Consider the following 20,441-nt stretch of genomic DNA (forward strand, 5'->3'; position numbering starts at 1 on the left):
ATGACGAAAGGAGGAAGCCAATATAGATAAGCCAAATCCATATTTCACACTGGACATACATCACTCAATATAAGCGGTAGCATTTTTCTAGGGCCCAAATACGAACTGACTTCGATGCAGTGGTCCAAGGGCAGACTTTTTACATACAACGTAGTCATGGCCTAATGTTCGTTTAATATTTGTGTTGAACGTGTAAACCATGGTGTTTTTATTCTTCAAGAAATATGTAAAGATTTGCAAGCACCAAAATGCATTAATAACTCTTTCAGCACTGACACCAATCCCTGAAACAAAGGAGGGGAATTCCACTACAGCGTCCTCTCTTTTTATGCTCTAATTTTTGTAATTCTCTGGGTAGTGGGAAAACATTGTGTATTTTATTCAAGCGTATCCCCTGGACTCCTTGTGGTTCCTTGCTGGGAACCCCAAGAAGGAGTCCAGACACCACACAACCAAGGTTACCACTCTGCAGTAAGCCCCTTCTGTCTCCAAACATCTTATTTAGTTTCTCTGGGTAGGAAGAATCAAAGGGGGAAAAATCCAGGCTTATCATTTGGTGCATGCTGTTCATTATAGGCAGCATCGCTTGTGTCGTGTGCCCACCACTGCTTTTGCAAGGACACAATAATGATAGTGACCTCTTGCCTTTGCTCTTCGACCTACAGCAACTCAGATCTGCCTTTACTCAGCAGTGAACCACAGTGCTGGCAGTGAGCTGGGCTTGACTTACGATCCAGCCCCAATAGATTGAATGTCCACCTCTCAACACAACTTCCACAGCCCACCTCTGACCCACGTAAGACAAAAGACTCAGCATGCTTCCACTGCCTCAGTAGAGAGACCTACTGCTGTACATGGGAGTTTCCCTGGAGCTCGCACTAGCAGGCCATTGTGGTGCCAGGAAAGTTTCCCCAACCTTCTTATTGTTTTAAAGGGGACTAATAGAAAATAGTGTGCCAGCTTCCATTATTGAGTCCCTAAGGGGCCTTTACTTTAACGACCTATGTCTGAGAATCTAAAGGTGGCAGTCATGATTTTGGAGGTGGCACCTACGGATCCAAGATCACCTATTCCAGTCGCTGGTGGTACCTGTCCAACTGAGATCTGGTCATTTTAGGCTTGACTGCTTCTTTGGCCAGTGTTATCTCCAGAATCATGAGGGCTATAAAGATGATTCAAAAAGTTCCAGAGTCAGGGCAGTGTCTTTCAGCATCTTGGCCCCATGCCACTTGTAGAGGGTGTGAAGACCACCTACCTTCTGGGCTCCCTCAGGCCAAAGAAGTGGGATAGTGGCATTCTAAATGCACAGGATGTGGTCAGTGTAATCTTGCTTGGCTTGGTCCAGGTAGACTTAGTGACATTTGAGGGTGCTTGGGTCTTCAGTCTTTTACAAGAACTTTTCTCCTGAGATCGGACTCAGAATGTGGGTAAAGGACACAAGAAACGGGGGCTCAGGACCCAACACTAGTTCTTGGACAGTCGTGGGTACCATGCTGGACAATAAGTAGTAGAAACTTTAGTAGACAAGTTCCCTGTACACAAAGGCTAACATTTAAATATTTGACCCAAACCTTAAGTAAGCCAAAAATAATTCCCTCTGAAAGGTAACACCCCAACCGTTCATGACAGAATTGTTCCCCCAGTGTCCTAGATGCCAGTGGTGACCTCTGTGTTTTATCACCAGTTTCCAGTTGCTGGCACTCTCAAAAAAATGCTGGAGTTTAACAAAAGCTTTATGACATAACTCATGGTGCTATTTTTGAAAAGATAAGCTCTATCATTGTAGTAGTAGTAGACAGTAGGAGTTTCCAAAGCAGTATAGGGCCTCTTTCTTATAATTGAGTGGTTGCAGTTAAAATTTTTGCGTGGCAGTGACTAGATAGAGCCAGTGGGCCATCCAGGATCAAGCAGGACTTGTTTTTTTTGCTTTAGAGTCCAGAATATAAGTGTCAATGTCAACATGTTTGTAATCTTTAAGACCATAAGAGCATTCAGATGGTTTTAGAATCAGCATGGCCTCCTACCACCAATAGAAACCAATCACATGGTGTAAGTGTGAATTCCGAGTGCCTATTACTCTGTCTAGGCTTGAAGGAGGAGGATCCAGGCACTCTATTCTATTGGAATCCATTCAGGATGGTGCAGACTTGCCTCTCTCAATATCAACAGGCGATGACACTGGATCATGACCCAGATTGTGACTCCTTTTTGTAGTCAGCTTTACTACGGTGCTGTTATGAATACTGAGTGATCTGTTGTTGAGATGGCCTTCAAGCAGATCTTTCAGTCATCTGGACCTTGTGCTAATCCCCCTGATAAGGTCACACAGACTGGTAAGCTTCAATTCCCCACAAAAGTCACAGCAGCAAGGCGATCTATCAGGCGTCCCAGTTTTATGCCTCTGCTGACCGACATCTCTAGGCTCCAAAGTCCAGAGAGCGAAGATCAGCCATAGAGAGGTAATGGTGCAGACCTAAGGAGCACAGAGCTATTAAATATATCTTGTGGAGTTGTATCATTCCCTGCATCATCAAGAAGGCTTTGACAGCCCGAAGGCGCTTTGTGAAGGACCAGTGGGCTGAACGATGGGAAACCATGGCCTACACTGTTGTGTAACTATTTAAAACTACTAACCCATTGAAGCAGTACTGAGGCGGGTAATAGCTTTGAAGTTAACAAATTGGGAGTCTCACAGAGCCACACCAGAGGCCTGCTCCTGCACTGCCGCCATGCTGGTCCCATCACTCCTAGAGTCCTTGACCCTCTTCCGTGGGAAGTTGCTATTTTGTGGTCATAACATCGACCTACTAAAATATTTAACCCACAATATCGGCTATCATTATTTCACAAGGTAAAGTATTCTGGACTCAAGAATAGTAAATGTATACTTCTTCATATACACATACATATATGATCTTGTGGTAATCATAGTGGTTTATATATTTTTGTAGGTCAATTTGATTTTATTGATCTCAATATCATGACATGCAATCCCCACTCTGTCTCCACCCTCCTCTTTTTTCCCTAATCTTCTCAGTGAGAGGATGAATCTGTCAGGCAATCTAAGAATATTTTTTTTATCACCTGAATTATTTTGTAGACAAATCTAGCCCAAGTAAATTAATCACTTAAGTCACTTTTTCACAAGTTTACCACATTTGTGAGCCCTGTGCTCTCACCTCGTTATGTTAAGTGGACTAGAATAGCGTGCCTCCCACCTGGGAACATATCCTGGGGCTGAAATGAGGGAGGTTACTGCCCTGACTGATTCGTATTTGAAGAACCTTAACCCCTGAATAACTGTTGAATAACTTGTTCTAGGGAAAATACATATATATATACTCTGAAACAAGTGACCATACAGTCTATTTTTATATTATACAATAAAAGAAATCATTTTATTGAGTGATCTTCATTTCTTTTTCTCACTTCTTGGCTGTAGACATTTTTCAGTCTCGCCTACTAGACAACACGTGCTACCTGTTGCAAGATGCTTCGTTAGCTTACACAAGGCCTAGAATCCACCCATTGCTTTCCACTGGTTGACTTCACTGTCACTCTCATGTGCTTGCTTGTTATTTGTTAGAGCTTGAAGGTTTTCATTCTCCTTGTTGTGACCCTCCACTGCAGCATGGATACTTTAGACTGTTCTTTCACTGCTTACTTTTTCAGGCAATTTTTTTTTTCTTGTTGCTTAAGCACTCTACGAGAGTGCATGTGTTTTCTACTTGTCTCCCTAGTGTGCTTCTCTTCCCCTCTCCACGCTTCTGTCACTCATGCACTTCTCGTCCACCCCTTTTGTGATGTGCTTGCCACCAGCTCCAAATGCTCTCTCTCGTCTCTTTGTTTTTTCCCCCTGCCCTCTGTGTGCCACATTGCTCTCCCTCTTGCCTGTTTGCTCCCTTTAGCCCTCTGGGTTCCTTCCCACCACCCTCGCCTTCCTTGTTGCTTCCGTGCTCTCATGTTGCTTCATTCCCTACCAAAACATCATGTTGCTTCCACACCCACTGTAGTGCTTTCCTCTTATTTAGTTTCTAAGCACTAACATAACACAACAGAAATGCACTTCTGAGGTCAAAGAAGACTTTTATTGTTGTTAATTCTTTCCCAACCAAAACAATATTTATGAATGACGAATTAGTAGCTTTCAAGTCCGCGTTAATTAAACAAAATATATCAGTTTGCAATATACACAGCAGGTTATATTTATAAGATATTGAATGCAAAGCAAAACAAATACTTCACCGTGTAGGAACTATTTACAGCTACATCTTTCTAAGGTCTGCAAGCTGATGACCCCTTGTCAGCCACGAGAAAGAGTTTCATCTACCCACACGGGATGCTGGCAGCTGGCGCCAAGCTCCAGCACGAGGTCCGGCAGATTCGAATCTCACTCTCTGCAGCCTGTTACATTCGTTACAAAGGTGTGCCCCCTCCTCTCAGACCTGGGAAACTGAGCAAGCCTTTTGGAGACTGGCCAGGTCTCCAAGACTACTCCTGTTCCCAAGCTCAAGCGAAGAGAAAACAACACCCATGTACTCTCTCTTATCATGTCTAGTCTACTGTGAGAAAAACATCTTGGTTCTCTGGTGCAAAAACACAGCTTGGAAAAATACAGCTTGGATTCTCAACTGCAATGTCTAACTCCACGTTAAAGGCAATGGGCAGCTAACCTAGATATCAAATGCAATGTCTAGTGTCATGTCAAAGCCAATAAGCGTCTAAGCTGAATACAAAATGCAATGTCTTATATCATGTCAAAGCCCATAGGCAGCTGAGCTGAATATAAAATGCAATGTATAATATCATGTCAAAGCCAATAGGCAGCTGAGCTGAATACAAAATGCAATGTATAATATCATGTCAAAGCCAATAGGCAGCGGAGCTGAATATCATGTCAAAGCCAATAGGCAGTTAAGCTGAATACAAAATGCAATATATAATATCATGTCAAAGCCCATAGGCAGAATATCTAATAGCATGTCAAAGTCAATAGGCAGCTACATTGAATACATCATGTCAAAGTCAATAGGCATGCAATGTCAAAGCCAATAGGCGGCTAGACTGGATACAGCATGTCAAAGCCAATAGGCAGAATACAGAATGTAATGACTAATGCAATGTCAAAGCCCATAGGCGGCTAAACTGAACAAAACATACCATGTGCTACTGGTGAACATTGAGCAACTAATATGCGCAGTGGTGAAACACAAAGTCATTGGTCAAAACAAACTCCATCAAATAGCAGTACATTCCGCCCTTTGACCAATGAATTTCTGTTTCACATATCTCCTGTTTCAAACAAAAACAAAAAAAACATCAGCACAAAAAAAAACATTATCAGCCAATCAAATTTCAATGATCAAAGCAATCCCTGTAAAGCAATAGAAGTGAATTAACACATTGATTTCATAACCTTTCACATCAGATACATCTACATAGAAAAGACTGGGCAATTTTTATACTCTGAGTGAGTCTCTAATTCAACAGTGTTAGCAATTTGATGTGGCATGAGTTCTACTCATGTAAAGGTGCACGGTCCACCTGAAAGGTTTTCTGGAAGGTAAGCAAAAGTCAGAGTTCCATACGAGAGGAAAAAAAAAAAAAAACACAGCTTAGTTCCATTGGAAGAATGCAATCAAACAAGTTGAACTTGAACTGAAGGCGCAGTTTGCGCAAAATGGATCCATGGTGCTGGCACTTTACTCAGCCAGGTTCAGGTTGGGGATTCGGTCCCTTCCCCGACCCCACACGCACACACCGGAAGGGGGACCACACAGCACACTCAGGGACAGTGGCGAAACGTGGTAGGATCTGCAAAAGAAACAAGTATGACTTTTCTTGCAAATAACATTTTTCATTTAAACTGCACCCTTCCTCTTTCTTTCCCTGTTTTATAATCAGCAGGACGTTTTTGGGGCCCTTTGTTATATTCTCTGCAGGTTCTGGAGGATCACTTGGGGCTTCAGCCCACACATCAGCACTGAGGTTTTTATCTGCTGCGCCACAGCTTCCCTTTTCTTGCACTGTCAGAAGGGCTGGGGCAGACTCCTTCTTTACCAAACCTCCATTCACTGCATTTTCTTCAATTTGGGCCATTCTGTCTCCAATTTGTATGAATAAATCAGATTCTTTTCTAGGTATCAGCATAATTTCGATTTTTCCTTGGTAATTTGCAGCAATCACTCTCCCTAAAACCTGATCACTTTGCCATTTCTGTCCTGGTAAGTTTCCTCTCCCCAACTGCTCTGTGACTGCTTGCATGACAGATTGCTTTTGTGCGTGCTGCACAGTTTTTATCAAATCTAGGGGAATGTGCATCTCTCTCATCTCTGCCCACCTGTAAGTGGCTTTTTCTCTCAGCTGTTCACATTTCTGGGGCACCCACTTAGCCATCCCCACTAAGGCAGAATTCTGGGTGAACACTTCTCTCTCTGAATTATTCTCATTAACATCTGCAAGGTAATTGAACCAGTTAGGTGCTAAAACATTAGCAATGAACCAAAAATCAGCGTAAAAATGACACATCTCACGTAGCTCTTGCTTTAAAATCTGACACACATTATACAACTCCATTCCTTCTCCTGTGCCAGAAAACAACATTTCAGTCAATGAATCATTAGTAAAACAAACATGCTTTTTATCTTCAGTAGACACGAATTCAAATGGTGCACACAATTTCATTGGTAATTCTTTTATCTGTGGTACTCTAGCCCTGTCTTGCAAGTACCAGATCCATTGTATGATTCTAGCTAGGGGCACTATTTTCTTTCCTTGTTCATGATTTAAATGTACATAAGTATTTCCTTCTTGCACTGCGCAGAAACCTAAAGTCTGCATTATTTCATTTGCCAAATCACAAGCGCGCAGCTGCATATAATTTTTCACAGTGACCATATACAAAAGTGTTAGGATTTCTCTCAAATGAGGGCTATTCTTTTTCCAAAAATCAAACAAGCTAATGAAACTCGGGGTGTCTTGCTCTAAAATCCTTCGTTTTACTTGTGCATTTTGCAACGGTAACTCGTAAATCACATTCTGGTCTCTCTCGTCCATGTTATCAGTTAAGGAATGCATTTTGTCTGCCAAAAACCCTGGCTCACACGAAAACTCAGTGCAGCTCGGAGCTGTCTTAACCCCCTCATTACTGGAATGGGACAAGAAAGATTCTTCATTTTTATAACTTTCAGCATTATTTTGAATTATTGTATCCTGGCTAATTTGCTCACGTAAATTCCTATTTTCATGTTCCAAATTCCTACATTTCTCCTGCATTTCTCTGTAAGCAGATAAAGGTATCCAGACCTTTCTGTCATCATTACTTCCAAAACACACGTTTTCTACATCAGGCATTTTAGCTACACATGCATTTTCTTCTGTAATTCCCCAAACAGAAAACAATTCACAGTTTTTCTTAGCACCATCAGGCAGTTTAACAACACATGACATGGTCTGCCGTGCTACTGTGATTCTCCAAACAACAAACAATTCACAGTTTTTCGTAGCACCATCAGGCAGTTTAACAACACATGACATGGTCTGCCGTGCTACTGTGATTCTCCAAACAACAAAAAACAATTTCTGTAACTCTCCAAACAACAAAAAACAATTACACTTTTAAAGTGTGCACTTAGAAATCTACTAACTCGTCAAACCCCTTCTTAATCACCTCTTAATGACCGACCCCACTTCTGGTACCAATTGTAGTGCTTTCCTCTTATTTAGTTTCTAAGCACTAACATAACACAACAGAAATGCACTTCTGAGGTCAAAGAAGACTTTTATTGTTGTTAATTCTTTCCCAACCAAAACAATATTTATGAATGACGAATTAGTAGCTTTCAAGTCCGCGTTAATTAAACAAAATATATCAGTTTGCAATATACACAGCAGGTTATATTTATAAGATATTGAATGCAAAGCAAAACAAATACTTCACCGTGTAGGAACTATTTACAGCTACATCTTTCTAAGGTCTGCAAGCTGATGACCCCTGTCAGCCGCGAGAAAGAGTTTCATCTACCCACACGGGATGCTGGCAGCTGGCGCCAAGCTCCAGCACGAGGTCCGGCAGATTCGAATCTCACTCTCTGCAGCCTGTTACATTCGTTACAAAGGTGTGCCCCCTCCTCTCAGACCTGGGAAACTGAGCAAGCCTTTTGGAGACTGGCCAGGTCTCCAAGACTACTCCTGTTCCCAAGCTCAAGCGAAGAGAAAACAACACCCATGTACTCTCTCTTATCATGTCTAGTCTACTGTGAGAAAAACATCTTGGTTCTCTGGTGCAAAAACACAGCTTGGAAAAATACAGCTTGGATTCTCAACTGCAATGTCTAACTCCACGTTAAAGGCAATGGGCAGGTAACCTAGATATCAAATGCAATGTCTAGTGTCATGTCAAAGCCAATAAGCATCTAAGCTGAATACAAAATGCAATGTCTTATATCATGTCAAAGCCCATAGGCAGCTGAGCTGAATATAAAATGCAATGTATAATATCATGTCAAATCCAATAGGCAGCTGAGCTGAATACAAAATGCAATGTATAATATCATGTCAAAGCCAATAGGCAGCGGAGCTGAATATCATGTCAAAGCCAATAGGCAGTTAAGCTGAATACAAAATGCAATATATAATATCATGTCAAAGCCCATAGGCAGAATATCTAATAGCATGTCAAAGTCAATAGGCAGCTAAATTGAATACATCATGTCAAAGTCAATAGGCATGCAATGTCAAAGCCAATAGGCGGCTAGACTGGATACAGCATGTCAAAGCCAATAGGCAGAATACAGAATGTAATGACTAATGCAATGTCAAAGCCCATAGGCGGCTAAACTGAACAAAACATACCATGTGCTACTGGTGAACATTGAGCAACTAATATGCGCAGTGGTGAAACACAAAGTCATTGGTCAAAACAAACTCCATCAAATAGCAGTACACCCACTTGCCCACGTTGTCACCCACCCACCCGTTTTGCTTCCATGTCCCTCGGGGGTATGTTGCTTTTCTCCTCCCACTTTCCTGAAAATACATTTTCACACATTTTTGTTCTTATTTGCCCACCCAAGTTGGATCCGCAAAAACATAAAAAGAAGACGCTTTATTCTTTAGGTGTGCACATGTGTATTGCATTGTATTTGCATTTATATAGCGCTTACTACCCCTGACAAGGTATGTGTGTTGCGCGCATGTACACAATGACCCAGCAGGTTTTAAAAAAAAAACAAGCCAAGCCGCCATGGACGTCATTTAGGGGTCGCCAGGTGTCGCAGCTGCGACCCCTGTCTTGCCCTTTGCTACCCCTAGCACTGCCTTTGAGACCCTGGCCTTGGAGGTGGCAAATTCAGTGCCAGTAACATAGGGCCGGCTGAAGCTCCACTCTCTTTATTTTCTGTCATAGTTTATTATCTAATAGTGAATAATAATATATTCTATTCACTAGTAGTCTAATAAAAATGGGGTACAATTATCTGAAATATGCCCTTGCATGGCATCTGAGGTAAGTAAAATGCTTTTAAATGTATGTTTTGTGTGTGCTTGCTGGTGAGGTTGTGTTAATGTGAGAAAGAGTGTATATATGAATTTGTGTATATGTGTAAGTATGTGTGTGTGAGTGAAAGTGGAGGTCAAAGGGCGTGTGATGTCACTTCTGCCACTCCTGGCATTTCGGTGAATTGACGTCCATGCATGCCGCACAACACCAGGATGCCGTACAGCATAGCTAAAACATTTAAAAAGCCAATAGGTCCCTCCCAAAATCAAGATCTGTTGGCTTTACCAAAGATTGTTTTAAGTGCCAATGTCTCAAAATGTATTTTATAAATAAGTAACTGCAATAAAAAAATCAAATGAACTATTGTTTCTTATGAACCGAGTTGCAAGGTTCACGAGCGAGTTGTTTCAGATGTCCTGTCTTTTTACAAACGGCTCTGCTTCCTAAGATCAAATAGACCTCCAAAGATGGCATAGTTATCGCCTGCGTGTATATCTTTGTTTAGTACGCCGACAAGTTAGGAGCGGTGTGTGCCATTTTATCTGGAAAAGGTGCACACAATGTAGGCCTTGAGTTTGATTAATTTAGCCTTGCCCGTCGTAGACTATGGTGCATCTTCCGATCCTTTGGGGACATCTAGTGGTACACTGTATTATTGTTTTGAAACATGTCTGGGCATATGGGCGCTGCAACAGCGTGATGTACCTTCATGGACCACAGAACACAGCACAGATTAACCTTTAGCTGATCTGCTTCCAGAGAGAGTACTGACTATTAGACAAGTCAGTCCTCTGAGGATTAATATAGTAATTTGGAAGGCAGACAGCTATGCTGATAATACGAGTTTTCCTCGAGTTTGGCTATGGGCAGGACGAATAGGCATATCATGCTCAATAGAAAATATTAGAGACATTTCTCAGTTTTTACCACTACCTGTCAACTCGCTTGCAATTTAATTGTGCACCACCACAAATTTAGATTTTTCGCCCGTATAAAAATGTACAATTAGAGCCCCCCATTTATAGGGTGACCAGATGGCCTCGTGTCACCATGCGTTCTTTTTCCATTACTGGACTTTGCTTTTACATATCTGTGCGCCATGGGCGTTGCAGTCTTGGTTAATTTTAATTGAACCACTGGGCCACTTCATTTGATACCAATGATATGGAAAAGCAAACTCCAGGTTTGGAAAATAGGTGTCTCGGTCACTTGGAGCCATCCTGCCAATCTACCCTTTGAGCATGTGACCCACGGTGACCGAGGAGGCTGGTGGTATTCGGTCGTCACAGAGATACCAAGTCTACCTCTTACAGGAAAGGAAGGGGTGTGAGTGGGACAAGTCATCCTTACGGCCACTGCACCATGAGCCAGGGCCCGGTGTTGTGGGTGCTCCACTGTGCATTGCCCAGGGCAGAGACCAGCCTGGCTGACAGGTAGGCCAGCAAGGGTAAACAGGCGTGCTAAACCTTTGGAAGGAAAAGCTTTGAGAAGTGCACTCTCTGCAGTTTGCCGTGCAGAGATTCTGCCTCGAGTGCAGTGACTCCACACGTGTAACTTAACTACACGTAAGTCAGTTTGTGAATTGGACCCTAGTACTTATTCATCAGTTGTTGACCAAGAGTAAGCAAGCGAAAGATAAAAGTAGTAAGGGAAAGATAGAAGACCAAGGAAACAATGAGGGATGCAGTAGTGAAAGAGAACCTGCTATGGTGTGATAAAGACACAAGAAGCATACAGTGATCGACGGAGACATGAGGTATTTCCCATTACGGTCCCTCTCAAATTGAGACCCTGTTTGTCCACATTATATGCAGCCAATTTTAATCTTTAGCTACAATGCATCATAGTTCCAAAACTCCCACCAAGGGCACTCCCTGTACCACCACAAACCATGCATGCAGCGTCAAGCAAACATCGCCCTAATTTTGGTCTTGAAAAGTTGACAACTGTGCACAGTCTCTCCCTCTCGCTTTCAGAATAAACATATTTTTTTCAACATTTCAAGTAAACGGGGTGGATCTTCATAGGCAGCCCCAAACAGTAGATCTGTGGGTGGGAACCAAACCCTAGCGCCTCTGTTCCCCTGCAAAGGTGGTCTCGGGTGTATAGTTCAAGTCTAGCTGATCTGTTTGTATCCAAGGGACAGCATCTCCAAAATGTCAGTGTGAGGATTCGGGTGTACTATATGATATGGCTGTGAGGCCTTACCATGCAGTACACTCACAAATAACATCTTGGTTCCAGTCAGGTACGTTTATTTAACCTTAAGCTCAACGCTGGGTAGCTGTGGCTGCAAGCAGTAAGGCTTAGCAAAGGAACAATGTGTAAACCATTTAACTGCACCAAACAGCAAAATAAGAAAGACAAACAACACAAAAGAAACAAGACAGCAACTTATAAAAATAGATGACATTTTAAATAATTTTTAGAGACCTTAAGCATCAAAATCCTCCAGAGGGTTCTGGAGATACAGGTTTTAGAGGCAATAAAAAATGTTTGTATCAACCACAAACAAGCATTGGTCAACAAAAGTTTGGAAACTTATGGAATGTTTGTAAAAGTTAGTTCGACAACTCCGGCCCGAGCTAGGCAATCAAGTCCAGCAGGAGGCCATAAAGGATTCTTTGGACAGTTACCTGGCCATTAGAGCGTTTTTAAGGCAAGATCCAAACTTTACAGGACGACCACCATAGACATCAATGGAGTGATCCTGATGCTGTGGGATTCAGGCAAAAATTGGTCCAAAGGATGCTTTGGTTGTGGTGCGATCGAGGGTGGTGCCTTTGTGGTGATTCCTCAGTCCACAGGTGAAGCGGGGCGAACTTCGCCACTGAGGTCAGGGTCCCCCTATGTTGCAGTAGCAGGCCAGCTGATGCTGGGTTACTGGTCAGCCTGCACCATGGTTGGAACAAAATCTGTTGGTGGTGGCTAGTGTACCTTAAGTACAATGAATCTGGTCCTGGATAGCACTCCTGGGGTCAGCAGACACGGGTGCAGGGTTTGGCTATCTCAGATTAGTCCTCTTGTGTACCCAGCGACTGATAGCGGCAAAACATCTGTGGTGGCTACCAACTTTGCAATTTGGGCAATGTCAGCTCTTGTGTCCCTGGAGCTGGTTCCAGGAGACGAGCTGACTGATCCTTGGAGTCACCACTGTTGTTTGAAGTCAGTAATTACATTTTTCCTGAGCCAGGAGCCGTAGGCACAGTCCAATCTTTGCTAGCTCAAAGTGCAGCAGGATCAGTCCTTCTGAGCGTGCAGCCTCTCTTCGTGTAGGTCTAAGGGCTGCTGGGCAGGCCTTTTTTTTCGGTCCTCTCTCTGATTCCAGTGTGATCTGAGGGTCAGGATGCCAGTGGGGGCATATTTATTCCTGGAAAGTGCCCTGTGGGGACCACACACTAACTAACCAAGTGCCTACTCAGTGCCCTCCTACCTAGTGATGAAGTTTCTGTGATGTGTGGCATCAGGCTATCCCAGAATGATATTTCTTACCCCTTTCAAGCTGGCATAACCCTTCCTCGGTCGTCAGGAGCTTGGTCGTCCACTCTACAGGTGTGGCTGCGTGAGGGCTACACGCCCACGGTAAAACCTGTTTGGGGGCGAGTTTCTCCTCTCTGGCCCTGTCTCCTCCCTGTCTACAGGAACATAAGACATCCTGGTCAGGGGTGTTGGGTCAAGGGGCCTATCAAAGGCGGCTTTCCCTCTGAAACTCACCTGTGGACTACCCCCCCTCGTGGCCATCCTGGCAGAGGTGGTGAGGCTTCTCAGCTGCAGCACTGCCATTGCTTCTGAGCCTGGAAGTCGTTCACACGTCTCCCCAGGCGATCAGAAAGCTGTCTGCGTGTGGCTTTGTGAGGCTACTGGGTGAGCAGAGCACAGAGTGGCAACTGTCTAAAAGTTGCCTACCTTTACTATTGACATGATTTCGGCCTGGCCATCAGGTAACACTTAATGGCACAATTAATTTGATACCTTATATGTCCCAGTTTGGTTGTCCGAGTCAAAAGTTAGCCAGGTTGGGATGCCACCCGGAAACCCTGTGCTAGCTAATTGGTCTTTCAGCTCTACCCACAGCAAAACAACAGTTTAGAAGTGTTGCTGTTATGACATATTGGAAAATATATGTCGTACTTAACAAAATACAAGACCCTGCCATAGGACTCCATAGACCTTCTTTAGGGGAAATTATATATAATGTTAAGGGATATGGTGACTTTGTGCTTGGTTTGAATGGCAAAGTCGAACTGGCAGTGAAAACACTGTGCTTCCACTCTGCTGTGGCAAGCCGGGACCGATTTTGCACTTTGTCACATGAAGGGTGGCACAAACAGCGCTGGAGTCCTGAGTGGACATTCTGTCTTAACTGCCCTTGGTATCCTAGGTACCATATACTAAGGATTTAATTTAAGTCAGGCCTTGCCAATTGGGTGTATCCAATTCGACATGCACTTTGTATGGAGTTAAAACATTGGCACTAAGGTCTGGTTAGCAGGCCTTAGTGCATTCTCAAAGTCGAAAAATGAGCAGCATCATTCCAAAAATATGGGGGTGAACATGGAAAAAGAGGCATTTCCTTACAGTCAAACATACATTTGGAGTGTAACACCCTCTTGAACTCATCTTTTTCCCCAAACAAGCCAGATACCTCCTATCATGTCTGTGGCATCAGCCTCCATGCAAGCCTTCCTCACTGTCCTTGATATTGGTCACCTTCTTTGAATTTACTACAATTAATCCGTAAAAACATGTAACCATACCCAGGCCCAGATTTATCAAACTTTCATGCCACATAAGACAAGCAAGACACCTTGCTGTGCTGCATGAAAGGAGAGGGCAAGAATGTGCCATATTTAACACTATTAGGTGCATTCCTGTCCTCTCCTTGCACTGGTGCACAATGTGCTGCCCTGCTCCAAGCAGGAACCCTTGCTCCATGATGCAAGGGTGCCTGCATTGTAGGTAGCATTGTTTATGTGCAGAAAGGGACACCTTCCTGCACAAAAACAATCATCCTAGTCTTTTTTTCTCTTTCAGCGTGTGCTGCAGAATGCAGCACACTTAGAAAGAGGAAAAACAAGAAGAAATAGACATATTTCTCCTCTTTACGACTTCCCTAGAATGCGTAGCATTTTGACGCATTCCCAGGTCTACCGCTCATGGTAAGTCTAGGAATGCTTCAAAATCCATGGGTTGATGCATGGGAATACCCACGCTCCACCCATGGAACATGTCCCTGGCGCAGAGTAACTCAGGGCAGCGACCTGCGCTGCCTTGTGTTACTCCACATTTACAAAGCAACGCAGGGCCACGCGGGTGGCCTTGCGTTGCTTGTTAAATCTGACTTTAGTCTTGCATTGCCCCGGTGTTACGTAAAGGCAATGCAACACCATGATAAATCTGCCCCAAAGACTATGAGCATCAAGTGAAAACTTTCCTCACAGTAAAACTGTTAAACAGAAATCAGACATGACAGAATCAGAGTGCATATGGTACAACACAAGGCTCACAGGATATGGCTGTGTACTGGAGCACAGTGAATGCCTTGAAATTCCGTTCACGAGAGATGTGTTACATGAGATGATGATGACATTTGCCTATGTTAAACAGATAGTTTTTTTATTCCGTATTAGCCTGCATAATAGTACTTTATACTCAATACATGTTAACTGTATTCTGAAACACTGGACATATGTTGAAATGTTATTGATATAATGTGAATTTACATTGAAATTACAAAGGACGCCACAAAAATGGAAATAACTAATGCTGAACAGTTGCATGCAAAGTGACGTCTTAAGTAGTATTCTGTAGTGGATAGAAATGTCATGCAACTCAAGCAATGCAAATTAGGTATGTGGATGTTGAACAGCGAGAGGACATTTAAAAATAAAAGGGCATAATGAACACCACCACAGCCCGAGCTGTGCACCCATGCCCCGACCCCAGACTTCTAAAGGGAAGATCCCAGTGGTTAATTTGTAAATTAAAAGGTGCCGGTGCCCAAAGCCCTCCTCTTAAACACGCGGATGCTGCAATTAAATGTGTGAACACGGAATACCGAGGCGGCGTAATGCTGAAGTCATCTCGGGCCTCTTCAATCCGTATACAGCCACTCTCTGCCTCTTCTGCACACTCTTGCAGCTTTCTAATTTCTCCATTTGTGACGCTTTTTCGTTTTTCCCTTCCTCCGTCTTTCCCATATGTGTCTTTTGCTCGCAGCAAATACTTGAGGCAGAAGAATAAGCCCCGGCCCTCAAAAATAAGTGCTGTTGCTCAGCACCGGAAACAACAAGCACAAATTAAGCACTGGAAGACACCCCCTCCCCCCCTCTCAGCTTGTCTGTGCAGTGTGTGTATTTCTAAAGCAGTTGCAGTGTGCTATCTGCGTTCAGCTGACACAGTGCTGGCCCCGGACTGGAAAGAAACAAAATAACATTTCTTTTCAACCTGAGCTTGCCAGGCACCTGGAAGGAGTTTGGTGTGGGTGGGGAGGCTGAGAGAGCGTCCTCCACAGAGCATTGCACGTTTTAGAGGTAGAAGGCAGAACAGAACTTACTGCAGTAGAGCTAGGGTTGCCACCTTTCACAGAGAAAATGCCAGCCCGCTGTTCACATTTTAAGATTCTGTAAAGGCCTATACATGATTGTTAAGTAAAACTTTATATGAAATAGTATGTATTCATTTTAACATTGCCTTTATGTCTTTGTTTACTTAAGTTATCAGTCAGGTGTCATTAGGACTGCTATAGAACACATTGCAACGTGTTTTCTTACATTAGGTGCTAAAAGTGTGTACTGATAAGAGGAGAAACATGTAGTCAGGGCAGTAAATGTTAGCTGTTGCAGGTGATTTCACAGTGTTGTCATTAAAGGATCTGATGGAAACCCATTTCCCTCGGGCATACTGTGAAAAACTTTGAATAATGTGCCAGGAAAAAATTAAAAGCAATATGCAATGCATATGGTTTAAAACTAATTGACAAAAATGCAGCATTGGAAAACGAAAGTGACCAGTTTGCTGAAATATTTAGAAGCTTTTAATGTACATTTTTTTTTTATCAAAGTAACGCCTTTGGAGGCACCTGAGGTTTTGTTACGCCACTGAAATATAGTTGGGTTTTTTGTGAAGAACAAAAAATAAAGACACACAATAAAAGATATGAAAAATTGGATTGAGTATGACTCCCTGCATTTTTGTTAATTAAGGAAGAATGGGCAACATCCAAGAAAGTAAAAACTTAAAAAATAAAGGCCCTCATTATAACCGCGGATCGGCCGCCTATGCGGCTGCAAACCTGCCGGCCGCATTACAACATCCCCGCTGGGCCGGCGGGGATGTCGGTCGTAACATTGCAGCTGGCTCTTGATGGAGCCGGCGGTGTTGCGGCCGTGTGACAGGTGCAGCTGCACCCATCGCGCTTTTCACTGTCTGCTGTGCAGACAGTGAAAAGCAGGGTGGGGCTGTGCCTCGGGGCCCCTGCTCTGCCCACGCCAAATGCATGGGCAGTGCAGGAGCCCCCATGGGCTCCGCAACTCCCGCCATGGACAGGCTGGCGGGAAGGGGAGCCATAATCCCCAGGGCAGCGCTCCACAAACCACAACACAAAATCAGCATTATTTTATTTTACAACATGGGGAAGTAGAAAGAGGCAATTTGGGGGTCCCCTACCAGGTGCAAAGGGTCTGGGTAAGACTGACATTTTTATTTTTCATGAAGATGGAACATTTTTCTCCAAGTTTCAGCCGGCCAGTCAGAGAGTTTCAGGTCTGTAGATGCTGATGTGGGTCATTGACTCAAAATGGAGACAAGGTGAAAAAGCTCCTTTGTCCAAAAAGATGTAAGTATTTTTTTTTTTATTTGGTTTGGCGGATAGTACTCAGTCCTGGGTATGCAGACCATCCTGGACTAATTGTCCAAATATCTGGAGTGAGAGTCCAGATTGACAGGTCACATGAATTGCAGGTCATTCTGAGGTATTGATTTTATAAAAACTATTGAACAGATTGACATCAAACCGAGCCAAAGCACTTCCTTGAGTAAAGTTCTTCTTTCATACCAAGTTTGGTGTAATTTAATTCAGACATTTTTTAATGTAGTTGTGAGCAAAGGTTCCTATGGTAGCCTTTTCTGTGGAAACTGACCTACACAAGTGCTGGCCCTTCCTGTGTAATATATACACCCACACACATGTTTGTGTATATATATATATATGTTCGGTGGCATGTGTAGCTGCACATACACATGCTGTGCACTATACTTCTGCCATCTCGTGTTGGACTCGGAGTGTTACAAGTTGTTTTTCTTCGAAGAAGTGTTTTCGAGTCACGGGATCGAGTGACTCCTCCTCTTCGATTCCCATGCGCATGGGCATCGACTCCATGTTAGATTGTTTTCTTGCCGCTGTCGGGTTCGGACGTGTTTCCTTTCGCTCCAAAAGTTTGATTCGGAAAACTCAGAAAACGCCTTATTTTCATCGGTATTGTATCGAATGGGTTTACATCTTCCATCAACACATCAGTACCGTCGGAGAAGACAACTTTACTCACCCTTCGGAGTGTGCGCACCCAACTCGGGCCTAGTCGGGCTGACCGCGTGGAAGCCTCATGGCATGGACTCCATTCCGATTCTGTCCTCGGTGCCACGCAAAATTCCCTTATACAGACCAACATCTCGTCTGTAATCTTTGCCTTTCCCCAGATCATCGGGAAGAAAATTGTGAGGCCTGTCGATCCTTCCGGTCCAAAAAGGCACTTCGAGACAGGAGGGCACGAAGACTCGAGATGGCGTCCAGAAGCTCTGAACATCTTGAAGTGGAGGAGGAAGAGATCATGCAGACAGCAGTTTCCCTCCGAGGTTTGGACTCCGACCAGGAATCCGAGGAAGACAGACCGGTCACGGCAGGATAACATGTGAGTACGCTTGCCCCTGTACCATCACAAAGACAGAAACATAAGGCCTGGGGTACGCACTGCTGGAAGGCCATGGCTCGGCCGAAAAAAGACATCCGGTGACCAAACTGCCAGTTCGGCACCGAAAAAGGCCACTCCTCCGAAACCATCGGAGTCGATAAAAGGCTCCGTGTCCGACTCGAGCAAATATTATTTTTCGGAGTCAAAAATTCTGAACTCCCTTTTGGAGCTGAGAACATCCACTACACCATCTTTTTCGATACCGAAAAAGACGGCTTCGGAACCGAAAAGAGCAGGATACACCGAGTAACATGGACTTTCAAAAAGATTAAAAGAAAGCCACAAAACCTCTGAAGAGGAGACTCAAGTACAGCCAATACTTGAAGTAATGGACGAGAGGCAAGCCAGGATTCATATCCACAAGAAAACCGGCAGAATCCTAACAGCAACTCCTCTAAAACCTAAGAGGAAGTTAGCCTTTCGGGAGGAATTGGACACTATGCAGCCTCCAGCTAAAGTGCCAAAGCCGAAGGAGAGACCACCACCTCCTCAATTTTCTCCTCCTCATTTCCTCCTCACGCTCCACACCTGCATACCTCCCCTCCTACCAGTCCTACACCAGTGCAGTCACCATCACACTCTTTTGACTCACACCAGGACAATGTAGATCCATAGGATCTTTATGATCCAGATCCCATTCTCAACAATGACCCGGAATGCTATCCCTCTAAGCCTTCACCACCCGAGGATAGCACAGTGTAGAATCAGGTTTTAGCTAGGGCTGCAGCATACCATGGTGTCACCATGCACAATGAACCGTTGGAAGAGGATTTTCTGTTTAATACACTCGCAGCCTCACATTCAAAATACCAGTCCCTCCCCATGCTCCCAGGCATGCTAAAACCACCTCCCTCTGATCCTGATTACATAACTCAACAAATTCCTCCAGATTCGGTAGTAGTAACGCTGCCAGAAAAAGGACAAACTCCCAGTCATCAGGTGAGGCACCCCCACCAGACAAAGAAAGCAGGAAGTTTGATGCTGCACCGAAGAGAGTTGCATCCCAAGAAGCGAATCAGTGGAGGATAGCTAACTCACAGGCACTGTTAGCTAGATACGACAGGGCCCATTGGGATGAGATGCAAGACATAATTCAGCATCTCCTCAAAAAGCATCAAAAGAGGGCACAGCAAATAGTGTTGGAAGGGCAAGCCATCACCAATAATCAAATGAGATCTGCTTTAGACGCAGCAGACACCGCTGCGAGAAGTGTCAACACTGCTGTAACAATAAGGAGGCATAGATGGCTCAGGTCCTCGGGCTTTAAACCCGAAATACAGCAAGCGGTGTTGACTATGCCGTTCAATAACAAACAACTTTTTGGCCAAGAAGTTGATACAGCCATTGAGAAACTGCTCAAAGATTCAGATACCGCAAAGGCAATGGGTGCACTATACTCCACACAATACAGGGGATCCTTTCGGAAAACTTAGTTTAGAGATGGTTTTAGAACACAAACAGCAGAGGCATCCACATCGCAGGAAAAACCATCCTACCAACCACAATACCAACGAGGTGGTTTTAGGGGCACATATAGGGGGCAGTATCCCAGAAATAGAGGGAAATTTCAAACCTCTAAGCAAACTCCACAGCACCCTAAGCAGTGACGTGCTTCATCCCCTTCCACTCCACACCTCTCCTGTGGGGGGAAGACTACAACAGCTCCACACAAATTGGCAAAACATTACCACAAACAATTGGGTACTATCAATTATCCGCAATGGTTATTGCCTAAAATTGATACAAGCTCCCTCAATCATTCCACCAAAGTCACACAGACTATCTACAGAACACATCAATCTGTTACAGAAAGAAGTCGAATCTCGATTACTCAACATTAGACCTCAAAGATGCATATTTTCATATACCCATCCATCCTGTGCACCGAAAATATCTCAGGTTTGTCATTCAAGGAAAGCACTATCAGTTCAAAGTGTTACCCTTCGGAATAACAACAGCTCCAAGGGTATTCA

This window comes from Pleurodeles waltl, chromosome 12, assembly GCF_031143425.1.
Source record: "Pleurodeles waltl isolate 20211129_DDA chromosome 12, aPleWal1.hap1.20221129, whole genome shotgun sequence".
Lineage (NCBI taxonomy): Eukaryota > Metazoa > Chordata > Amphibia > Caudata > Salamandridae > Pleurodeles > Pleurodeles waltl.